Raw genomic sequence first — 9,569 nt, 5'->3', positions numbered from 1 at the left:
CATCAAAGCAGCACTATCTGCTGGGACCCCCCTTAGCGTTTAACAGCTAATTTGCTGAGTATTTCATTGGGGCTGAGCATGCTGCAGCCCACAGCTGGCAGGGTGACAAGTTTCCCTGGAACTGCAAATTCAGGCTGTTGTGGGACAATGTGATGCCGAGAGTGGGGACTGGAAGCAGGGACTACCTCACTAGTTTTCCTTACATTCATACTGAGGCAGCATAAAGAAAAAAGAAGACATTTCACTGTAATGAAAAGGAGAACCGATCTGGGATTGTGTATGTAGTAGACTGCAAAGGTAGAGAGGCCAGGACTGGGAGCTGATACAGTAAAGAAAACCTTTGTTCTTACTGTATAGTTAAAGATTATTTAGTAATGCACAAGCAAAAAAAGGGCAAAAAAAGATTTGTACAGGGCAGTTGAATTCTGGTGATTCCTATCTTCTGGTGCTTCACCTTGCTTTAAGCATTCCTTTAAAGTTTCTTGTGTATGTGTTTTATATTTTACCTTATTGTGGCTACGTACAACTGAAGTTTGCCATTTATTACTATTATAATATCACAACAAACAATATGGCAATTGAGCTTATGACAGGTATAGAAAGGAGCTCCAGGTCCATGTGGCTGCTGCAGTCTTTCATAAATTTGAGCAGAAGTTTTCTATAGGACAGAAAGATATAATTACCTAAAGATAATTCTCATCTCACAGTAGGAAGACAACTCAGGAAAGTCAGGAACAACTATTGGAGATAAATGAATCTGCTGACCTAGGAGAGAGGAGAGATGACAATTACTAAAATCAGTCAAATTTATTTCAAAAGCATCAGCTGATTGAAGCCTATTTGTCTCAAATGTTGCTTTGCAGAAAATTTGCTTTATTTCTGCCTCTCAAATTTGGAAACAATTTGTATCCAATTTTGATAGTAATTATTTTTTATCACCTTGACCTTTGAAAAGCTAGGCCTACACGTATAAATGGGATACCTTAATAGTTTTGGAAATCTTAAAAATCCAGTTTTATTTGTTCATTGAATGAACTTTGGGGAAAATTGAAAATACTTACATAACTATTTCCTTTGAAAAAGAACTAGCTTTATGATATTCTTAGTGACAACCCTACCTTGCAGAAGCCTCTGCCCTTCAATAAAGCACAGTACTACAAAAAATGTGGTATCTGACTACAACAACCAAGTGCCAGTGAGATAAACAGATGCACACAGTCCAACTCTCACAGAGAAATATTGGTGTCTCAAACGCTTAAAAAAATTATTTTGACAATTCAGCATGAAATAAACATGACAAAATTGTCAGTGCCACTGGAGCTCTCTCTGACAGTGATAATAAAGACTTCCACAGCTCTCTTTCACCTCAAGGTTAAAGGCAAAACCCAGCTGGATTTGACTGACGTCAAAGTCCTGCTGTTTTTAATATAACCACATGACTAGCTCATGTCTTCCACTATAAAATCTTTGAAAATATTCCATGTTGTAATCTAGGTGTTTCTAGAGGTCTCTCTCCTGAGTTTGCTTCTAGGAGGTACTCTGAGAAACACTCCACCATACTTCATTGCTGCTTATCATGACTGTGAATCCATATCACACACACCCCTTGTCGTTCTTTTGCATTGTATGTTATACACAGTGTTTTTCATCACTGTCTGTTATTTAATAAATAATGTCAGTCAACCAGTACTCCATACCAACCCTTACTGCTAAACCTTGTTCATCACGGTAAGGTATTTGCTGGTTCCTCATCCAATTATCAACTGATTTCAACTGAGCCTTTTTATCCTATAGCATCCTCTTAGGGTTTTTGGTTTTTTTTTTTCCCTAAATCCAGTGTAGCAAAGGCTTAAAGTGCCTTCACTCACACATACACACAAACAAACACTGCTCTGGCTGTAATTTAAAAGTAGCATCTTCATATACATTTCTGTGTGAGTATAGAAATTATTTCTCATCAGAACTATCTGTTCTTGCCTCTGTTTTGGATCTTGTTATTATGGGCCCAGACCTGATGTTGATACTAGCTATAAAAAAGTACATGTTTCTTTTCCTGTGAATAACATTCAATTATAAAATTGCAGTCCCCAGAAACTAAATAAAGCTTTCCATTCTCCTAGAAAATATTATTCCAAGTGATTGGTAAGAAATTCAGTAGATTTCTTACAGTCAGATGTAGTAATTCATGATCTATATAACATTCTCCTGTTAGATCAAGTGTGTATCTCTATTTTGGTGTTGATTTTCTTTTGTCCTTTAATACACAGAATCAAAAGGTATCTTTACTTTTGACAGCAAACCCTGTATTTAAACACTGGATAAACTATACAAAAGAATGAATTTTTCCTTTCTTAATAACTGCATAAAATAGTCTAAAACTTAGAAAAATTAATAACTCTCATTTCCTCAGTATAACATGTATCATGAGAGTGTTAAAAACTAACTAGCTGCCAAACTTATCAAAGGTATGTGTAGGAAGAAATATGAAAATTTCTTCACCTACAAGCTCTGAAGCTTGTAAATGGAGGCTGCATATGGCATCGCTGCACAGCAGAAACAGCTACTTTCCTTTCTGACTGCTGGAGAGATGTTATCCACATCTCTATTTAAAGTTGCTAATGCACTAGGGAATTTGTCCTTTGGCCAGGAAAATGCAGAGATGCTGCATATGTCCTCATGGCAGCATGGGCTCCAGCCCCTTTGGAAATTCGTCAATGAAATATTATCGTAATGCACCTGCACGAACTTGACTGGATGCGTCTGAGATTTAGCAGGGACTGGTAGACAGAAAGAGACTCCTCCAAACCCATGAGCCTCTTCCACATTTCCAGGAGATGTTTTTTCCAATAAGCTTACACCACTAAAAACCCAAACACAGATCGACAGTAATGAATGATCTTTCACTCAAATAGTCACCCTACAGAAGGAGCCAATTCAAGACCTGTGAGGTATGACAAGCTTTGACAAGTATTTATATTAAATTACTAAGTGGTTTATTATAGAAAGAAAACTCAAGTTTTTTCTTATTATGTGTGTTATTATTACCAATTTATAGAGTACTGCTCTTGTTGGCAGTGCTGAACATCATAGATAGAGACAGTTCTTGCTCCCAAGAATTAACCAGAATGAGCTGAAAACATTTTCCTCCTTGAAACATTTGCCACATCAGGGAAATTCATGAAGTTTGGAGGTGTTTATTGCTGAAGGCAGACCAAGGTGAATTTAACAGGTTTGATAAGGTATGGATATGGGAGAGCTGCAGGTATGGTTGGGCTAATACACAGACGTGCCTTGTGGCAGCGTTCACAGCAGACAGCTCCCATAAGATTGCCTAGAAAGTGCACCTCAGACCTCGCAGGTTGGAAGCATTCACACAGATGGGGGACGCGTAAGTCTCAGCTATGCGCTCCACATCCAGGAGCACACATGATAGGTTTTCCAATCCATCCAGCTGGGGTTGCTCTGCTCTGGGAAGAGTTATGTAGCTTAATAGGGAGACATATAAAGATACCAAAGCCAGCTCATTTGGGTATGGCTACTAGACATTGCCCCGGGGAACCGGACATCCCAAATAACTATGGGAAAGCCCCAGTGGAAACATGGGTTCATGTGCCATGCAGTTGATCTGCTCACATGTAGTGGTCATTTGCTCACAATTTCCAGGTGTTCGACAGCCCAGCTGAGCCATTTCTTTATTTCAGAGTACCAGATGACCCGAAAGTACAAACAAACAGCCAAACTCTTCTTCAATTAAATAAAATTTCCAAACTGAAAAGGTGGACTTGTCCACAGAATGAAAGTATGATAGCCCAGTTTACAGTAGATATGTCTTTACATATGAATACATATTAGATGGGGTGGTGACTTGAACTAGATATTCAGGGCTGCAGGTTCTTTCTCTCACTGAAAGCTATCAAGGACCTGAAAGCTTTTTGACAAAGTCTGGCACAGTGCCACAAAATTTCAGTCTTGATAAACTGCTGTCTTTCTAGTAAAACACGGTTTCATTGGAAAATTCCTGACTCACTAGATTCATCTAAACAGATGCTGACAATATGGTTCAAACATACGGGATACATAGGAAGACAGAGCAAATTTCAATTTGTATTTGGACTCCAATCCTACACTAAGAAATATGTAGCCTCACTCCTGAGCACCGGTGAAGCCTTGATGTGGGATTGGGGTCATGGTCATGGTCAGTTACGATTGAAATTCTTCCCAGAAGAAATTTGTAGGGGCCTCGGCATAATTCTGCCATCACATTCTCACCTCTGCAGCACGGGCGAAGGTATTCAGCGTGCGCCTTTTACCATATCTGCCTGGGCTGCAGACATGACAGTGTAGCTGGCAAAGTTGCAGGCCAGATGTATGGCTCTTCTGCTTTCCTTTTGGGATATTTGGCACAGGTTCAGTGATGTAACAGTGTACTGCCTTCTAAACCTTGATGCACATGACAGACCAAGACTAATGGTTTCCTTTAAATCTGGGGCTGAATACCATTGTTGGCTTTGAAAATTCCAAGAAATGTAATTTCACTTTAGATCACTATAAATTTATAAGCTGTTGTACAGTGAAAGAGTAATCTCCTGGGAAATGAGCATAAACCTATTATATTTTCATTAACAATCTGTTTTCACCATTGACTTAATCCACATTTACTGTTGTGGAATTTGATTATGCGTTATAAAGCACCATAAAACAAAATTAGGTATGTATCAAAGTATCCATTTTCCTGGTCATGTTGAATTACTCATTTCCTTGGTTTAAAACCTTGCGTCCTTTCTATCTAACTCAAACAAAGCTAACCTGTGTGTTTACTGTCATCCACCTGAAAACATAGCAATTTCTTTTGGTTTTTTTCTTTCCATTAATGCTGATTTTCTACAAGAAAAGAAAAGAGAGTAGAAGAAAAGGGGGAAGGGGAAGAGAAAGGGAAATGGAAAGAAATATTTTAATGAATTTAATATATTAATTTGATTTGAAAGGAGTTTTTTATGCTCTGCACCTTTCTTTTTATTTGATTGTGTAACAGTTAAACATGTAGACTTCCCCCCACAGCTCAAGCCTGCAAAACACACCAAAAAGAAATACTAACCCATACAGTGTAACCCACTTCCTTGGGCCTGTTTTAGAGGTGTGATATGATCAGGGGTTGCGGGGAAAAGCAGTTAGGAAGGCTTTACAGTTGGTGTGCATGTGGTTTTGGAAGAAACCCATATTTTAAGTATGATGTGGATTTTTGTGTCACTGTTGTCTGGATGATTATTCTGAAATTTGGAATTCCTTACTGTCACACAGTGATAGCTTCTGTGTTTTGTGAATTAGACAAAATAATCTAATAGAAATGTCAGGCTACTTGTTATGTACTTCATTGCCTAGTGGTCAAATAGTTTTTTTGCATTTTTAAAATATTGCTTCTTTTAAATTATTACTTCTGTTTAACCATTAAAGCAGGAAGTCAGTTACTTGAAAATCAGCTCATTGATTGGCGTTAAGTCAATCAAATATGTTAAATCTCACATAGCCCTCAAATAGTTGGCTGGTATCTATAGCAGCTGCAGTTACAGAGGACTGACAAGAACTTCATGTCAGTGTTAGAGTTTTGCAAACAAGATTTGCAAGTCAGGCAGCTGCACTAGTTTTATAGCAAAAATCAGGTCTGGTGATGTTAATCACTGTTTTAAAATTTGCTGAAGAGTCTGTGAAACATACAATGACATTGCTGTATAGAATATTTTGTATCCACCAATGCACCAGGAGAGAAATTAGGGTTAAAGAGAAGTGTATAATTGCAAGGGAGAGATTTTATACATGAAAGGTGTTGCGCCTTCTTTATTACTGTTCAAAATGGATCTAAAAAAAATCAAAAAAAGAAGCAAAAGTGTTTCTCTTCATGTTCGCAAGTTTTCTATTTAACAACTTGCTTTTACCTACTTTGATAATAATACTATGTACAAGCACAGAGAAAAAAGGGGAAAGGTCTTGGAAGTTATATTGATAAACTACGTGTGGATCCCACAGCTGGCATAAAATATCTTGCTTGGGCTGTAAAAATATATTAGTATGTCATGTTATCTTCATAAATTCTTCCAACACATAAGGTGGGTAGTGTCCCCCTGAATCCCAAGACTCATTACCATTTCTGCTCGCTCTTACCATTCATCAGCCGCTTTGTCATACGGAGCAGGCGCGCGGTTGGGGCTGGAGCATTACGATTCTGGAGGGGTAGATACTGAGTGAGTTATTAGCTGTGGCAGACAGCCCTGTTCCCAAACACTCCTGAGAAGGTTCTTCACTTAGGCAAGCAACAATTACAATGGCATTCCCAACCTGGGGAATGCCAGAAGGTTCTGAATATAGCCTGCGGGTTTTGGTTTTCCCTTTACAGCGACTCTGATTAGACATTAATCATGGTTTCCAGAGCTTTCCAAAGTTTACCAAAGAAGTTCAAGCATTTAGGACATTCGCAAGTATTTGTACTCCACGAAAGCAGTCTGACTTGCATGTTATTCTTTTTTGTAAGTAAGCTATATATTCTATTTCTGTTTGAAAAACTAAAATCTGAGACCCCAAGCAACCTAAAATTTGGGGGTCCGGCATAATGTGAGACAGGAATGAAACCTGTAAATTAACACATGAATTATAATGCTCTTCACAGTTGTATGAGTTTAGAAGTACCAGAACAATTTCCCTTTCCTTTTTTTTTGATTTGGTTGTTTCTCAAATTTACATGTTTAAAAATAGTTATATTTAAGAGGATTTATTATTTATTTGCTCTAATGATGAACATTTGATTTCTTTAAAATAAAAATATTACTTTTTTCTTACTATTTGGAGGCAGGGAGAATGGAACACTTTTCCAGACAGCTACTGCCAGATTAAAAATTAAAGGTATTATTTAAAAGTGATGGTGATTGATTTTGATAGATGAAGCCTGAGTGATCTAGGTATGTGTCTATCTTATTTTCAAGTGACTTAGGAACTAAATCACTTTTAGTGGGAAATTAACTAACTTTGGACTGTAATAATGTTTAAGATTTAAAAAATAACCCTATTTGTTGTTTAGGATTTCACTGATCTGGTATGGCAAAGCGACCTTTGCTTTTAGTCCGATCAGCTGTGCAGTTTGTTTCAGTACAGCACTAAATCTTGCAGAACTAAAACTGGTGACAACTTTCCGTTTGCTGCTTAATATAATACGCATTGTCAACAGCAAGATGAGAGCCTGGAGCAGGAGCATCCCATAGGAATTTTTAATGAAAATACCTTTGTTTTAATCTTTTCAGAAAAATGCTTAAATTATATATTCATTGTCACGTTCTGTTCTTATAAATGAAGTTTTTATTTAAACTACTTAAATCTGTCTGCTGTTTAGATTATCATTATGGGATATATATAGATGGGAAAATACCCAAGAAATGTTATGATAAAAATAAGAATAGCAGTCTAAAAAGAAAGCATGGGTCAGTTTATGAGACTATATACTAAAAGGCATTCCCTTTGATAGTAAAGAAAATTTCCGCATCCACTTTGATGCATAACTCTCAGTAGAGTGCATATAAATATTGGTCATTTTCAGAGCACATCATACATCACACAACTGCAGTTTTCATATCAATTTTTATATATTTCAGTTCTAATTTTGCTCTCCTTCCATTTCTAAACAGATAAAAAAATACCTACATTTAAAACTCTTTCCCACATTTTGTTCCACTCAGCTATGAAGTTTGAGAGTAGAAGTGAGTTCAGATGCTCGTGAAAAATATTTTTTGTTGCCCAACAACCAAGGAAAGGCTCACACTGATGTTTTTACTTAAAATGAAGAGATTTTGCGTAAGAGCGGCATGTAATGATCTGCCTTTCACAGAAAAAGACAATCACAGTTTTGTCTCAAAAGCCAATATGGGTTTTGTAATTGTGCTCTTCCACTTGGTTTTCTTGCCTTCTCCAGCCAGTGTCATGGGCAGTATGCTATACTTCACTCAGCCTGCTCTGGTGACAAGCACTTTTGGAGAGAGGGCAAAGTATCTTGCACAGTGCCATCCATTCCTACTTCTGTCCTGGTGTCCTGGTTTCAGCAGAAATAGAGTTAATTTTCAGCAAGGACGCGGAGTTGTGATGCTAGCTTTCCTGCTGATGCTGCAGCCCAGGCTACACGTAGCTCTCTCTGGAGAATTTTATGTCACTCCCTACATTAAGTGATGATCTAAATCTTGAGTGATAACTGATGTCCTTAGACTCCCAACACTGCAGAGAGAGGATAATATGGGTGCTTGCTTCCTAGGTGATAATTTTTCCATCACCCTAACTCTGTTATCCTTAGCAATTGTTACATATTATTTAATTCTTTTTTTCCCCTTTATTTTTTTCCCACCAAAGTACTTTACTGTGACTTATAAAACATTTGGAAAAGACTCTTTCAAAGCTAGGCTCTATAATCACATCAGAAGGAAACAAATCTCTCTCACCCTCTTCATATTGGATTATGTCAAAGATTAGCTTCTATTTAAGCAAAGTTGTACGAACTTTTCCAAAGGATTTTCTTTTTAAACTACAACCATATGTTTTACTCCATTGAAACAGCTTACATATTGGGTATATGAGATTGATTGATGACATTTGCTCCAGTCATTTCACTAGTCATTTATTCATTTAAGGTTAGGTTGAGAATGTTTATTAAATGATTGGCAACGTAACTCATTGATCATCATTCCATGTTTCTGGCTAGAAGAAACTGAAGAGCAATTATTTTAAACAAAAAATATACTAGATAGTTATAACATGAGTACACAGGGATATTCATTATTGTTCTGCAACTTCTTTATCATAAATTCTTATAACAAATACATTACAATTTCCCCTAAAAAAAGACCCCAAACAAGGCTATAGAATGAACTGTGACTGGCCCAATGGCAGCCTAATCCCATGCCTCCCTCTTTGCTCTGTCTCCCACTCACTAAAACAGATCATAGCACACATCATCCTAATTTTCAGTTTTCTTCATTGGCACACTGCTGACTAAAGTCTTCTTCGTTCTATTTAAGACTCTTGAGGAAATGGATCCAAGATGCTGAAGAGGCCACCTTACCTCTCAAAGCTGCAGCCTCCCTCTCAATGCTCTCCCTCTCAGTTTCTCAGGAATTGAGCTTTCTCTGTCCTTGATGATGTTTTCAATACACTGGAGCTTGGTCTTTCCTGGCAGACTGCCCGAGACAACAAAATTATTTTTTCCAGGAAGGAAGAGCAACTTGAGGAGTCGTTATTTTCAGGTCACATGTAGAAACTGCTTGCTTTGATTTTGGCTTTCCACAAAGCAAAAGTAGTTGGGAAAAAGAAAGGAAAAGAAAAGAAAAGAAAAAAGGAAAGGAAAGGAAAGGAAAGGAAAGGAAAGGAAAGGAAAGGAAAGGAAAGGAAAGGAAAGGAAAGGAAAGGAAAGGAAAGGAAAGAAAAGAAAAGAAAAGAAAAGAAAAGAAAAGAAAAGAAAAGAAAAGAAAAGAAAAGAAAAGAAAAGAAAGGAAAAGAAAAGAAAAGAAAAGAAAAGAAAAGAAAAGAAAAGAAAAGAAAAGAAA

At 37.2% G+C, this 9,569-nt stretch overlaps 1 long non-coding RNA gene across 1 annotated transcript; it reads right to left on the bottom strand.

Moving 5' to 3' along the window:
- Window positions 1-661: 661 nt before the first annotated feature.
- Window positions 662-9,239, bottom strand: LOC142408659 (uncharacterized). Its single transcript, XR_012775368.1, has 3 exons — window positions 9,089-9,239; window positions 6,157-6,217; window positions 662-765 (listed from the first exon to the last, which is right to left on the bottom strand). It is a non-coding gene; the product is annotated as an uncharacterized LOC142408659 (long non-coding RNA).
- Window positions 9,240-9,569: the final 330 nt, after the last annotated feature.

The sequence above is a fragment of the Mycteria americana genome, chromosome 4 (assembly GCF_035582795.1).
Source record: "Mycteria americana isolate JAX WOST 10 ecotype Jacksonville Zoo and Gardens chromosome 4, USCA_MyAme_1.0, whole genome shotgun sequence".
Lineage (NCBI taxonomy): Eukaryota > Metazoa > Chordata > Aves > Ciconiiformes > Ciconiidae > Mycteria > Mycteria americana.
The sequence above is the reverse complement of the archived record's forward strand: the minus strand, read 5'-3'. Positions and strand labels throughout refer to the sequence as shown.